This window comes from Peromyscus maniculatus, chromosome 3, assembly GCF_049852395.1.
Source record: "Peromyscus maniculatus bairdii isolate BWxNUB_F1_BW_parent chromosome 3, HU_Pman_BW_mat_3.1, whole genome shotgun sequence".
Classification (NCBI taxonomy): domain Eukaryota; kingdom Metazoa; phylum Chordata; class Mammalia; order Rodentia; family Cricetidae; genus Peromyscus; species Peromyscus maniculatus.
Window position 1 is genome coordinate 159969582 of NC_134854.1, and position 16720 is coordinate 159986301.

A 16720-nucleotide genomic window follows, 5' to 3' on the forward strand; every position below is an offset into this window, starting at 1 on the left:
AAAGAAAGATGATCCATAACTAACTACCTGGTGTGGATATATAATGAAGAGGGGAGAGTTGAATGTTTATGATTCATTGAAACTATACTTTAAATGAATTGTAAAAATTATACAATTTATAGGATGGGATAACTCATTTTAATACACTTAAACATTGTGTAACAGAGTAAGTATAGCTAGTTTCTCAAGCATTTTTCAATCTCTCCTGGGATCTGACTGTGATATGTCCCCCACAGGCTCCTGTGGTTGAGCCCTTGCTCTCCAGCTGGTGGTGCTCTTCATGGGAGGCTGGGACCTCTTCAGAGGTAGAGCCTCTCTGGAGAAAGTGGGTCACTAGGAGCAATGCCTGAGGTGTGTAACCTGACCTCACTTACAGCCCACTCTCTGCTCCCTGTCTATAGATGCAATGTGACCAGCCATCTCATATCCCTGTTGAAAGAAAAGTATTGGCTCAGGAACCCAAGGGCAAGTTCTCAGCACAAAGTAGATTCCCCCACCTCATGCCCAGAGGGACAGAGAGCAGGGAATAAGGGACAAGGACAGGAGGTAGAGAAAGAGGAAGGAGAAGGGAACCTGGAAAGAGGACAGGAGTATTTGTCCCAGAGGGACAGAGGACTGCATCTGCATGGAGGGGAGACAGGTGTGACACATAGGAAAATGGTTGTTTATGAAGGTAAAGGGGAAAACCCTATGTTAGATTGAGTTGCTTAATTTTATTTGGACTTTTGAGTGAAGTCTAGCACCTTGATCCAAAGGGGACTTTTGAGAGCTAGACTTCAATACTTGGTAGCTAGACCTTGGTTAGCTGGCCTCAGGAGGAGGAAGTGGCCAAATAAGGGATGAGACATTGATGGCTAGCTTTAGGAATATAGTCTAATGGTTTTTAGCAAGGCAGTGGGAACGTGGGGGGGGGGGGCGGGGGGCGGGAGGCAAGGCCTGCCAGAGTCATGCCAGACCTTGCTGGGGCTGCCCAGAGTCCCTTAATTCATCCCCAGTACCCAGCCACAACAAAAAGGTGGCAATGAAGGGACTCTGCCCAGCTTGAGCTGCAGCCTTGGCACTGATCCTGCAGGTCACGCCCCTCAGGCCTGAGCTGCTGAAGTGGCTGCTGCAGTCCCAGCTGCCTGCAGCTGCAGAAGCCCCTCTTCTTCTCCATGCCCATCAACCTTAGCCTACCTACCCTGACTCCCACGTTTGCGTTTGCCCTGCCCTCTCTGCACGGTTCTCTCCTGCCTGGCCTGCTGGGGAGGAGTCAATGCTCACAGGGACACATGAGCTTCCCCAACATTCCTTAACAACTGAGGCTCCCCTCCCTCTAGGACCCATAGTTTCCTTAGGCCCAAATGTGGGCCAGAGCCTCTAGGTCTCTTCAAAGTCCCTCCCTTCCTGGAATTTCTGCAGTGTCCTTGGGCCCCTGTAGGGCTACTGTGACACTCCCCCACCCCCCAACCCTCCTCCTCTGCCTCCCCCACCAATGATTCCAGCTGCTCCCATAGCCCCACCCTTCCTAAAGTCAACTTCTCCACCTTTAATTACTTTATGAGCCTTCTTATCTCACACCTCCCTCCACCAAGTCCCTTTCCATGTCCCCAACTTGTTAACCCTTTCCAGTCCTGATACTGCCTGCATCTTAAACCCAGTCATACAAAACAAATTAGTGTATTCTATAATGACAAAACTTTACTACATTTATGGCTTCCAGAAATAAGATTTATTTAGCCTCCTATATATCAGATATACTTAATAGATACCTGCTCCTCAAATTCTTCAGAGATCTGAGAAATGTGGCATTTAAAATGTTTAGTAAAAAAAAAGCTTTTTGTGACAGAGACATGACTACTACCAGCACCCCTAATCTCCTCCAAAGAGGACAATGGGGCACAAAAGAACTCCACCTGGAGCTTGCTTTAAATGTGGCAAAGCTGGCCACTGGGTGAAAACTGCCCTTCATCTCAACTGATAACAGGACCCTGTCCAAACTGTGGACAAACAGCACACTGGGGAGTTGATTGCCCTGCTTTGCCTAGATAAGGCAGTCCCCCAACCCAGGTTCCTACTCCACAGGGAAGTCTATTGCATCTTCTGTGCCATGCAGCCAGACTGATGCTGCCCTGGGACAGATGCCCCCAATGACCATGGAAGAACCTATGGGGACCATCCAAGTAGCCGGTCACTTTAATTGATACAAAAGAGAAAAAGAACATTTAAATTGTACTTCCTACTCAAGTGTATCCCTCTCGGGTATCTGATGACACTGATGGCTAACTGTAGCTTTAACAACAGCAAACACCCAGCTGCTGATCAGTCCATTTCATGTGTACAGTTTGCCTTGATGATAGGCTTCACACTAACAAAGATTCAAAGTTTCTAACGGTTATGACAGACAGACAAGTAAGTTATATAGGTCGAGGAAAATAAATGATGCAAGCTATAACAATTCCAAAAAATGTGTCAAAGTCTAAAGAAATGAAAGTTTAAGAAAGTCACGAAGGCTTTAGAAAGTCTTTGTTGGCTCTAAGGAAGTGATTTAAGGAATATAAAAAGTTGTTTCAGAGTTCTTCCCTTCCGTCTCTGCTAACCCCTCTCCCTCACCCATAACCAGAATACACAGCCAGTCTTCCAGACCCCTCCAGACTCCTCCCTTAACTTGCTCCTTTCAAGGTTTTTCCTCATTCCCTCATGTCCTACTCCCGTACTAGAAAATGATGTCCCCTCCATCATACTCAAGCATAAACTTTGCCTTTTTCTCAACAGCTCCCCTGATACCCCTGGGTCCCTCTTCTTCCTTTATCTCACTCTCCAAATTCCCAAAGCCTCTCTTATTTCTACCAACTTCTTTAGTCAGCCCCATTTTATGAGATGCTACCTTTACCACTCTCAAAAACCCTTCTGCCTACATCTCCAAACCCCAGTACTCCCTACCCTTAACCAGCCTCTGCCTAGGCCTCAACCCCATCATTTATATGCCCCATCCCCTCACCCTACAATACTCTAATATTGACAATCAAAAAATAAAAAGCAAACAAACAAAAAACCAAAACAACAACAACAACAAATAATCCCTAACCAAACCTTCCACCTCATCCAGGACCTTGACTCAATTAACTGCTTTCCATTTAAACCATTAAGTCTCTAGCCCTTAGGCTATCCTCTCTGTCATCTCTGACAGCACCATTCACTTTTCAGTCTGAAATCTTAAAGATGCTTTCTTCTCAAATCTCCTGGTCGTTCACTCCCACGACCTTTTTGCCATCACATAGATGGATCCTAATACTCAACAGTCCCGACAACTGACCTGGACTGTCCTTCCCTAGGATTCAGAGATAGTCCCCACCCTTTTGGTAGACACTCACTTCAGACATGGCCTCCCTTCTCCCTTTTTCTCCTGCCTACTTCAGTATGTAAATAACCTCTCCTTTACAGTCCTTCCCTCTCTGATGGCCAGTCTGAGACTGCTCGACTCCTCAATTTCCTCAGTTCCAAAAGTTACCAGCTCCCACCTTCCTGAGTCTCCTATTTAAGTCTTTCTCTTATGCCAACCCAGAGACGCCTCACTTTAAGCCACCGTGCCCATCTCCGCTCCTTACGAATGCCCTCATTTCTCTCTTTCATAAATCCCTGAATACTCACTCCTGATACATTTCTTATACCAAGCCACTTTTGGACCCCTCCCTCCTCCCATCCACAAACAATTCCTTAAACTTAAATTGTTCTCCTTTCTGTCCCAAATCCTCTACACTCCTGCTGTGTGGGATATCTTTCTGTATGCTGTGAATATGCATTACTCTGATTGGTTAATAAATAAGCTCCTTTGGCCTATGGCAAGGCAGCTTAGAGGCAGGCAGGAAATCCAAGGAGAGAGACAGGAAAGAGAAAGGCAGAGTCAGGAGAGATGCCAGCCGCCACTGAAGGAGAAGCAAGATGCCAGCAAACCAATAAAGCCATGGAACACATTGCAAAACATAGATTAATAGAAATGGATTGAGTTATAAGAGCTAGCTAGCAAGAAGCTTGAACCATGGACCATCTAGTTTGTAAATAATACAAACCTCTGTATGTTTACTTGGGTCTGAGCAGCTACAGGACCACAGGTGTGAGAGATTTGTCTGGACTGGGTGGGACCCGAGAAATTTATGACTACACACTCTTGTCCAAAACTCTGAAAGATCACCTACCCAATCTCTCTTATACACAGAGGGTCCTCTAGCTACTTCTGCCTACATTTTTTATATGGATAGCAGCTCCTTCCTGTGAGATGTCCACATCAGATTGACCTCTCCATTACCAGTATTCATCCTCACCCTCCAGTCATGATTACCTGTTCCCCACAAATCTTGTATCTCTTCTCACACTCCTGCTTTTACTCTGCTCAAATGATTGCCAAACATCCACCACCATCTGACTCCCCTAAATTCATTAATAGTCTAGGCGTCCTCAGATATCAAACACGCAGAGCAAAACCCACCTGATAACAGTTGTTCTCCAATTAACCTTATACAGCCAATCTAAATTTTCTGGCTTCTCTTGAGAACTCTCAAACAGACTCTCAAAAGGACTCCTGCTGACCTACAACCGAAGTTTTCCCACGTATTGCCTATTCCTAAAGGTGGGACCGCTCCCTATCTCCCTGGTGCTCTTCCCCTTTCCCTGGTTTGGGGACTCTTTTTACTAACTACCAAAACCAAGAATCTAACAGTTTCAAATGTACATCCAAGAGAAATTTTTTTTTTCTAAACTCAGCTTCACCTCAGTCCCTAGCCTATGTAACTACAGACTACTCCAACAAATCCCGGAGCCAGCCCCAGCTGCTTCCTTGGAATCACCATCCTGGACCATCCTCACAGATCACACTTCTGCGTCCTCAGATAGTCTGGCAGAACATGCACACCAACTGGCACAGCCTCCTCTTCTCTGTAATGACCAACAACCCAGCTTCTTTGGGTTCCCTATGAACGGTGTCCCAATGTCAGCAGAAAGCAGCCAGAGAGAACAACAGCTACATACCCAATACCCAGCCATCCAATAATAAAGCGAGAATGTGGGAATGAAGGGTCTCTGGACAGCTCTAGCATGGCAAATATGGCTCTGGCAGGCCTTGCCCTTCTCTCCCATTCCCACTGCCTTGCTAAAAACCATTAGATTATATTCCTGAAGCTAGTCACCAAGGTCTAGTCCCTTATTTGACCACATCCTGTAGATGTAACCAACCGTCTTATTAAATAAGAAACACAGAACCAATGCAAAGAAGACAGCCAAGAGATCAGAGCTAAGAGCCTTATCCACCTGCTGCAGTTAGCCAAGAGACCTCTCCAAAAAGGGCGTACTTCCTGTGTGGTTGTCTTTATATAGTTTTTCTGTTCTACCTTCTCATTGGTTGTAAACCCAAACACATGACTGCCTCGCCACTGCCTGTCTGTAGAGACTTCTAGGTCTTCTATAGTATTGAGATTAAAGGCGTGTGTCTCCAATGCTGACTGTATCCTTGAACACACAGAGATCTACCTAGCTCTGTCTACCAAGTGCTGGGATTAAAGGCGTGTGCCAACACCGCCACACTCTTGCTATGGCTCTAGTAGCTCTGACCCCCGGGGCAACTTTATTTATTAACATACAATTAAAATCACATTTCAGTACAAATAAAACACCACCATATTTCCCCTTTTCTATTTTAATAAAAAGAAAAAGATTATAACTAACAAAAGAAAAACTATATACAAAAGTACAATAATTATATACAATATATACAAATAATAAATACCTAAACAATGTCTAATCCATTTGTATTTGACAAATTCAGAGAAAATAATTTCATTATCTATCCTATTTTGGTAAGTCCAAAATGTGTCTAATTCACTTTCTATCCTAATTAATCTTCAACTATAACTAACTAGCCTTCAACTATAACTAACTAATCTTCAACTCCCTCAGAGACCCAAGAAGGAAATAATATTCGCTAACAAAAATAAAAACAGGAAGTGCATGCAAGCAACTTCCAAAAAAAATGTGAGTTGACAGAAACAGCCAGCTGCCTGGACAGTCACCTGAGGTTTCTCCACAGTGTTGGGGCATCGTCTTCAGCCTATAGGCTTAGCGTATCTGGCAGACTCATTTGTGAAGTAGGATGTACACAAGGTCAACAGTTCAACCTCACATTGGGTGAGAGCAGTCCATGTACCAGAAACACCTGAATTCCACTAGTGTCATGTCATGATTCAGGATTTTAAATTCTGGAAATTGTTGATGGTTTTTTAATTCAGCTGTCCATTCTTCTTGGCTGTGTATATATGGCTTCATTTCAGCATCCCCTTCTTCTCCACATCCCTCTATTAAATGCCAGTCTACTATGAAGAGGCATGAGCTTAGTTATTCTTCAAGAATAACTGTTTCAGCTACTGTTCCATTGCACATCAGAAGCCATCAGCCCACTGCCTGTTCAGCTGCCTTCGAAGAAAAGGGCACTGTACCTTTTCTGGATTGCAAAGGCCACTTCAGGGATGGTGCCATATTGTTCTGGCCTCAGAAGATGCCTTTTGATAAAGCCATAACCACACTTGTTTTGGCAAGAATCAGTAGTCCTTTGTTTCGTGTTCTGTCTGTCCATTTTGTCCTGTTGATTTGAGGATACTTTTTTGTCCAGTGGCTAACTTTTGCCACAATGAAAGTTAACTCCATATGCAGTTTCTTCAATGCCCATATTTTCTCTGAAGTAGATTGGTACTGCCAGGAGCTGACATGTCTCAAAAAAGAAAAATTTTCTAAGTTATTAAAACATTTTAAATGCCATATTCTGTAGATCTCTAAAGGGTTTAAAGATGATCTGTCTATCTAAAAATATATCTGCTCAATTTTTAAAACATATCTAATATGACTACAAGGTCTATTGTAATGTCTAACTACTAACTTTCATTTCTTTATATCCTAGTAGTTGGTAATAATAACATTCAAGGATCAGAAAATTGCATTACATTGTTAAATGAATGGTGTAAATACAATTAGAAATATACATATAGCATTTTCTAACAATATAAATTTCAAATTTGTATACAATATAAAACAATCCTATCCAATGTAAAGTATTAGTACTAGTAATTGTCTTTTTCTTTTCTTTTCTTTTCTTTTCTTTTCTTTTCTTTTCTTTTCTACATCCTTCTCCTGAGACTGACTGCCAAGATACAGATATCAAAGTATTGAAATCCAGCAATCAAAAACCCCTTTGGCTCACCTATTTAACATTCCCAAATAAACACCTCATTCTAACACAGACCTTTAAAAATCACCATGTTCCTATATGCCGCATCTGTCTCCTCTCTATCCAGAGGCAGTCCTTTGTCCCTCTGGGACAAATACCCCTGTGCCCTTTCCCCAGTTCCCATCTCCTTCTCCCTCTTCCTCTGTCTCCTGTGTTGTCCCTTATCCCTGCCCTCTGTCCCCCTGGGGCAAATAAATCTCCTTGTGCTGAGAACTTGGCCTCAGGGGTCCTGAGCCATATTTTTCCTTTCACCCCATGACTTTCCCACCATAGTAGACTGCAGTCCTCCAACTGTGACCAAAAGTAAGTCATTCATTGTTCAGGTAACTTCTCATCCAATATTTGGTCACCCGATAGGAAAAATGACAAATATACTTCTTCATACCAAAATATTTCAGTCTCATTCTGTTAGAAATATAGTTCCTAGAGGCCATATCTAGTCACTCCAATGTGAAATGCCTCCTACAACTTCTTCTTCTTCCACATCCCTTCCCCCATCCTCCGGCAGATTCCATCTACTCTCAATTCTATTAGTTCACCATTTAGATTTCACATACAGTAAGAGGAGGGAATATCCTCAATGCCCAGCACACTTCCTTGAAGACAGTGATTTCTAGTTCCATTGAGGTTATGGCAAAGGACAGGACAGGATTTCAGTATTTGTGATGAAATAGTATTCCACTGTGCGCACATCATGTTTTCTTCATCCATTCATTATTTGATGGACACTTTTTGGTATTCTGAAAGATGGTGTAAAAACACGAGTGTGTACATATCTCCACACACTGATTTCCTTTCTGTGGTAATATACTGTGTACCCTAATATATTGTGTACCCTAATAAACTTATCTGGGGATCAGAGGACAGAGCTAGCCACTAGATTAGACATAGAGGCCAGACAGTGGTGGCACACAGGCCTTTAATCACAGGAAGTGACGTGGCTGGGTGGAGAACAGTATATAAGGTGTGAATAAGCAGGAAGTCTAGCTCTTTAGATTGAGAATTTCCTGGAGGTAAGCTAGTGGCAGCAGGAGTTCAGCTGGGACCCTCAGGGGTGAGGACTCCAGGCTTTCAGTCTGAGAACTTGTGGAAACAGGATCAGCTGAGGAGTTGGCGAGGTAAGGTTAGCTGTGGCTTGTTCTGTTTCTCTGATCTTTCAGCATTCACCCCAATAACTGGCTCCGGGTTTTTCTTTTCTTTCTTTTTTTTTTTTTTAAATTAATAAGACCTTTTACACTTTTCCCTTGAATATAAATGAGCAGTGAAATTTTAGATAGATATGGTCATTCTGTTTTTCATTTGAGAAAGCTAAACACTGTTTTCTGTAATGGCTAAGATATACTAATTTTCCACCACAGTGTAAGAGTTATCTTTCTCCACACTCTCTGCCTGCATCTATATCCATAGTCCTAGGTAATACACTCTGAGAACGGGTTCTGATGTCTCTTTGGGGTTTGCTTGCATCTCCCTGCCAGTTAGCGATAGACAGTATGTCCTCACACACCATGTGCCTCTTCTTTTGATTCACAAGTATCATAGTTTTTAAACCATTTTTAATTGTTGAGAATATTATTTTCATTTTTGTGCCTTTCTCTGTTTTTTAATGATTGATACATGTTTGTGAATGTGTATATGGTGTATTGTGTGTGTGCATGGTCATATTTCTGAACATTGTCTCGTGTATGCTGCAGGATACACATGAAGGCCAGAGAACAACCTTAAGGGTCAGTTCACACCATCCACCATGTTTGAGACAGTGTCTTTTTTGTTTTTGTTTTGTTTGTTTGTTTTATTTTTTGTTTTGTTTTGTTTTTGTGAGACAGGGTTTCTCTGTGTAATAGTCTTGGCCATCTGGAACTCATTTTGTGGACTAAGCTCAAACTCAAACTCATCGAGATCCACCTGCCTCTGCCTCCAGAGTGCTGGAATTAAAGGCATGTGCTACCACACCCAGAGAGGCAGTGTTTTATTGTTCTTTCCTAAATACACCATATTAGCTTGCCTGAAAGTTTCCGGGGATTCTCCTGTCTCACCATAGAGATTACAAAAACAGGAGTAGTATGGCCTGCAGCTTTACCTGCCCTCGGGGATCTGAACTCAGGTCCTCTGTTGCATGGCAAGCCCCTTACTCTTTGGGCCATGTCCCCAGCCCTTTCCATAATGCTCTGGAAAGTAACTCATTTTCATATATATCATTTACACATACTTAGTCCTGCTTTGTGATTTATCCTGAACTCTGATGTTCATTTCCTTCGCTGGAAGAAGGCTTTTACTTGGATTTTGTTAGCAACAATGTGCTATTGTTTTGTGTCCTTAAGAGTAGTCTTGCCTAAATTTTTCTTGCCAGTTACAGTGTCAGAGTTGTTTTATGGTTCCATAGAAAATCTAGAGTAATTTTTTTTTTTTTTGCCATTTTCCTGAAGAATATCATTGGTAGTCTGACAGGGAATGCATTGAACCCTCAAAAATTTTATTAGAAAAAATAAAACTGCCATTTTAAGTGCCCACTCTACTGGGAGCTTCAGACATAAATCTGAATATGTACGGGGAAGGATTTCAGTACTCTGTTACATTATTCAGCTAGAACAAAATACTTGAGAAAATGAATTACAAAAAAAGTTAGTTAGGGCCACAGATTTGTAGGATTTAGCTCACGGCTGCACAGTCTTGTAGCTTTGGGGATGTGGATCACAGAATACCAGAGAAAAGAAGTATGTGGTATTGCAAAGCCATTCCCTGGGTAGGAAAAAAAAAAAAAGAGGAAGATGGCAGGCAAGCTCCTACCTGGTGCCCTTCACAGGCAGCCAGCCTGATCTAACTTTCCTCTGTGAGGTTCCCTCCTCCTAAGGGCTCCAGAACTTCCCAACTGTGCCACCAGAAGTTAAACAAATCCAACACACACAGGTCTTTGGGCAGCATTTAATATCCAAACTGTCAGATACATTTTTTTAAACTTCCCTAAGCAGTAATTTCACAAGTTCAGTCCAATGCTCACTGCATTTTACAGGCGGTGACTTAAGCCTGGAGATGCCCAATTTTCAGTTATGAATGACAGCTTCCTTAGTTCCCATCTCTTACATGGATTTTGGTGGGAAAAGGTAAACATGTTGCAATATCTTGGATATTTTCTTTCTCTTAAAGCAAACTTTGATTTTATTTAGTTAAATGCTGAAAACTTTAAGTCAGCAGAGGGTTTGCAGACACTATAGTGTGAGGTCACCTTGCGGTAAGGTTTTCCCAGCTCAGAATCTGTAAGATGTGAAATACCGCCACTCTGGGTCCCTTCCCTATGACCACCTTGGATTGATGCCCACAGTGAGGTAGCTATTAACAGAGCTGAGTGAACTACTGGAAACACAGAAAACCATCTTCTCTCTGAGGGAAACAATCTACTTCCTATAAAGTCATCAATATGCCATAGTTTGCTTCAGTAGAAGAGTCAGAGATAAAATAAACATGATCACATCTGCTACTAGTTGAGAACTGTGTGTGGGTGGATAAAGCATGTGCTAGGTGAAAATGTGCTTTTAAAGAAATTAAGATACAGTGTATATTGTTTTCTTTGTATATTCCTTTCTTCTTTTCTCTTGTCAGGTGGTCTATAAAAATCAGAAATTAGAGTCTCTGCTGTTTATATGATATTAAGAATAACTGAAAGGAAAGACAGTACATTTGGAACACTCTATACCATCTCACAGGTAGAGTTTAATTTCTCATCACTACTAAAACATTTTATGAAATCTCCAAATACCCTTTATTTCTCATTTTAACAGTAACTAAAAAGGATTTGAAGCACAAACTATTGAAACCCAAGGGATCACACTTCTACAAATAAATAGGTGATCTAGTGTGGTAATATATTGTGTACCCTAATAAACTTACCTGAGGATCAGAGGCCAGAGCCAGTCACTAGATTAGACATAGAGGTCAGGCAGTGGTGGCACACACCTTTAATCCCAGTACTGGGAAGCACACACACCACACACACACACACAGTGGTGGCAAACACCTTTAATCCCAGGAAGTGATGTCGGGGCAGAAAAACCTATATAAGGCATGAGGCAAAAGGAACTCATTCTCTTCAGACTGAGGATTTCGTAGAGCTAAGAACTAGTGGCTGGCTGTTCTGCTTCTCTGATCTTTCAGCTTTCATCCCAATATCTGGCTCAGGTTTTGTTTTTGTTTTTGTTTTTGTTTTTGTTTTTAATTAAAAGACCATCTAAGATTCAAACAACAATCCAGTTTTCTTTATTTATGTAATTATTTCAGTTGATTCCCTTTCTGTTTGAATTTCAACATCACATAAATCCTTTAAGGAAATGATTGCTAAGCAAGATGTACTGTTTGAGGCCGATTTCTAGCATTCTCATAATGGATCGTCTTGTTTTGTTTTATTTTATTTTTCCCTTAAAGAGAGGGAAAAGTTGAAGTCCAGATGAACACTAGGATTTGAAGATTTGAAGTGAGGTGAATAACTTTTGAAAGATCTGATGCCTTTTCCAGCCACAACCTTCTAGAGCTAATTGTATTCTTATGGTAATAGTGCCCTCCAGAGGAATTTTGCAGGAATTTGAAGCTAAAATGGACCAGGGAAAATGGAAGCTGTGCTAATGATTGGAAGTATAAGGTTCCAGAACTAAATTAATTTTGAGCTAACATATCTCTTACTTAAAACTTGGTGCTGAAATCCAACTTTGCAACCATGATGACAAATATATACTTTTTAAAATATTTCAGACAATTTGTGAATAAAGATGTATTATGTTATATATATGATTAAAATTAAATGTTCAAGAAAAGAAAAAGAGAATGTGAATATAAAATTAAAAATCATGATTGCATTGTGTTATTTCTTCCAGTATTCTACATCATTCTCAAAAATTACTATAAATAAGTATTAGTAGTACTGAAGTCAACATAGGATGTCCTCGTGAGTTATTGAAAAGAAACTGAAACAAAGACAACCAAAGGCATGATTACCAATAACAAGACAAAACTGGTACCATAAAACAACAACTTAATCTGTTAAATAACAGATTAAGAATAGAAAAAATGTATAGAAAATGTGTGCTTCTTTATCATTGAAACTTCCTTAATTCTAGAGTACACGAAATGATTATTCACAGAATAATTTGTTGTCCTATCAAGGTGACTTTTGTTTCACACCATGAATTAAATACAAGAGAAGGGCCATTCATGTCCAGTGACTTGATAGCTCCTGCATCACACAGCATAGTGATCTCCTGCATTCTAGAAGAATGCTCTTTAAAGAGGAATCAAATTATCAGAAAATAATTTCTTTTCAATGATATGCAAAGAATAATTATAATGAGTTGTTAAAAAATTAAAATGCAACACCAGAATTTCTTCCAGAGAGCAGCTGTATGGACAAATATCACAGCTAGCTGTTTGGTGAAGGGATCATGGTGCCCATCAAAAACAACCATCTTAGCCAGGCGGTGGTGGTGCATGCCTTTAATCCCAGCACTCGGGAGGCAGAGACAGAGGCAGGCGGATCTCTGTGAGTTCGAGGCCAACCTGGGCTACCAAGTGAGTCCCAGGAAAGGCACACAGCTACACAGAGAAACCCTGTTTCAAAAAAAAAAAAATCTTTAAAACAGCAGCAATAAGAAGTCCACCATGATGGACTGTAACTTCAAACAGGGAATCCAAATAACCCTCCACAACTCAAATTCCTTTGTTCGGTATTGTGCCCCATGAAGGAGAAAAGTAACAGATATAAACGTATATGCCTATATCCATCCATACATAAATGCTGTGAATCTACAACTCATTGATGACTGTATTAAATCATGAAAATTATATACATATATGACATGAATATTTTATAATTTTTTCTACTGCTAGTTATGTTTCCTCACTTTTGACTTTGATAAGTAAACTTCTAACCATGGGCAGGTTGCTCAGGTTGTAAAGTGATTGCTCTGTGGAACATAAGAATCTCAGTTCAGAGCTCTAGCATCCACATCAAGTTGAGCATGGTGGCATTAAACTTTATTCCCATTCATGGGGTATATACAGAGACAGTCTTTCCAGGGGCTTGCTGATCAACCAACCTAGACTTGTAACATGCTTTGGATTCAGTGAAGGAATGTTATCTCAAGAAAATACAGTGGAAACTTATAGAAAATGATTAATAAAATAAACTCTGGCCTCCACATCTGCACAGAGATAAGCACACCTGCACAGAGATGCAAACATACACGTCTACATATATGGATGCATGGATGCATGCATACACACATGCACAAAACAAATCAGTAAATCTATAAATAATGGGTAAAAATCTAGTTCCCATATCTTTCGCAGATATCTAGTACATGTCTTCCAAATAAAGTACAGTATTTTAGCCATTACTCACCTGGATGCTGTTTGTAATTTGTAATTAGTACAGAATATTATTAAATATCATGTAACTTATCAATGTGATTAATTGTCGTGGATCCTTCAAGATGTTCATTCAAATGTCTTAGAGAAAAGTTGCTAAAGTCAACATTTCCACATCTTGAGCAATGCTTACTGAAGTCAAGTCTATTACAACACTGACAATTTATACTCCAGCCAGGAGAAGGGTGTCCACTTAAACATACAGATCAACAATGCACATCAAGGTATTAGGTAGCTATGACTTCACTATTGTGGCATTGCATGCCATTTTGATAATACTCATCAATTATGAATTTAGGCAGGTACTATTACAATGTGTAAGTGTCAGAATCCTCATTCTTCCCTTTCTTGTTGATATATTCTGGAAATCCTTTATAGTTTTAATTTCAATCATTTATATTTCCATGTGTTAAAAATTTTCCTCTTGGCTTTTACTGCTCATGATGTGCTTGCTGACATAGTCAAAATATATCCTTTAAACTTTGTGTTTATAATGTATTCCTTATAGTAATTTCTTAGGGTATTTTCCTGAAAGGCATTCTAAAAACCTTAAAGAATCTTGTTTCACAATTTATGCAGATAATTCTTCCTATAGGACATAAAGAAGCAATAAGAATTCACCCATTCATGAAAATACAGGTAATTATATGTGATTAAATGTGGGGTTTTATGGTGGTATTTTATTTGTACTGAAATGTGATTTTAATTGTATGTTAATAAATAAAATTGCCCAGGGGTCAGAGCTATTAGAGCCATAAAAAGAGCATGGCAGTGGTGGCACACGCCCATAGATCTCTGTGTGTTCAGGGATACAGCCAGCATTGGAGACATACGCCCTTAAGACCTGGAGGGCTGTACTTACAGGCAGTGACAAGGCAGTCATGTGTTTGGGTTTATAACCAATGAGAAGGCAGAACAGAAAGACTATATTAAAGACAAACACACAGGAAGTAGCTCTCTTTCAGCGAGGTAGGAGCACTGCAGGAGCAAGGGTATAAGGTTTTAGCTCTGAGCTCTGACCTCTTGGCTTTCTCTTTTACATTGGTTCTGTGTTTCTTATTTAATAAGACAGTTGGTTACATCTACAGGGGTTCACTTTTTACCTCTGATTAGTTGAATCAGTAATTCCTAAGTATATACAAGCATTCACAGATAGATATGTGTATATAATCACTATTGTTCCTTTATTAGTAGTAGTTATGGTTATTTATTTACATCTATATCTGCCCCGGCCAGCAGGGCTTCAACGGGTTCTCGACCACCTAAAGACGGAATGATAGGGACAGGAGACACAAAGGAAATAAACCAAGACAAGATTCTGATCAAGGTGCAATTTTTCTCCAGGAGGGTTTATATAGTTTCTGCAGGGTGGGGGAGCAAGAAGCTGTTATCTGCATAGGGTTGGGCAAGCTAACAGGATGTTTATGTAGGATGTTTACAGGGTGAAAGGGTCAAGGGCTCTGACTCAATGTCCTGTTGCTAGGCAACCTGACTGTAAGATGATCTAGTTCCCTGTCTTATCTGGGGGGTCTGTATTTTTCCACTAACTAGAGGTTCTGTCCTTGTCCCTGACATATATCTAAATTATTTATATCTATATTAATATTATTAATTACAAATACTGGAACATTGTTATTTTTAAATTTAGTCTTTAGATTATAGCATCATAAATGTTCTAATACTTTGCTTGGAAAATCCTTTGACTCTTCCCTATACACTAAAATTACAATGTAACTATTTTTAATTATTTTTATTTTTATCATGATATGCTCTTCTGTGCTTCCAATGCAATGATATGAGTAATATTAGAACTTTATATAATTTCTCATGAAACTATAGCTCTTAGGATGGCTTAGTGGTTAAAAGCACTGGCTGCTCTCCCAGAGGATTCAGACTTGATTCCCAGCACCCACATGTCAGCCCACACCCATCTGTCACTCCAGTTCCATAGTATAGGACACCCTCTTTTATCCTCCTTGGGCACCAGTCAAACACATGTTGTGCACAGATACACCCAAGACAAAATACTAATGAACATAAAATAGAAATAACAAATCTTTAAAAATTAAGAAACATGTATTTTAACTAGGGTTTATATAATTTATTTCACTGAATAAATTTCTTGTCACATATCTAATGCCACTATTATTTTTTATCATCTTGACTTAGTGTTCAATTTCAATTTTAAAAGTTTCTCATAGTCTAGGGAGATACTTCATTCAGCAATATGCAAGCATGAAAAACTGAGTTCAGTCCTCCAGAACTCACATAGAAATGCTGCGTATAGTGAGGCAAGGGTGTAATCCCAGCGCTGGGTAAGTAGAGACAGGCCCTGGGCTCTTTGCTTAGCCAGCATAGTCCACATGGTGAGGTCCAGGACAAGTGACAGAGTATGGATTGCCCAGAGTCCAGGGAAGATGCTATGTCGGCATGAGATATCTGAGGGGGGAAAAAATCTATGTACATTATGCTCTTATGTCTGTTAACTTTATTCCTCTATGACAAAATTCCATCTATACGGCTCCAGCTCCATCAGTCGTTCAGGGCAGGAATAAATCTAGATACACCAAGCTCTTTGTCCATCTACTTTATTTCTCTGGGATGAAATCCTGTCTACATAGCTTCAGTTCTGTCCTGAGACTCAGTTCCTCTGTGTCCCCTCATTCACTGTCTTCTCATCATCCTGCTAATGACTAAGCTCTTATGCTTCTAGCCTCATCTTTGTCCTCTGTTTCTTAGCTCTCCATCTCTACTTGTTCTCTATTCCTGGCTCTGATGAACTCTACAAAAGTTCTGCCCTACCATCTACAAAACCTCTGTGTTCTTCCCTTTTCCCTTGGGCATGCCATTTTGTCTCCTCTACAGAAAATGCCTGTCTCTTCCCCTCAACAAGTGGTTCTCTGCTTCCTTGGGAATGTTGCTCCACCCTACCTTCCACCTTGATATGTAAAAATCTCTTTTGTTCTCAGTCAATTGCTCTGGAGAGCCACTAGGCCTCACGGCAAGGGGATGGTCTGAGCTTCATTTGCACAAGAAATGAAGCTATGCATCTACCACCTGCTT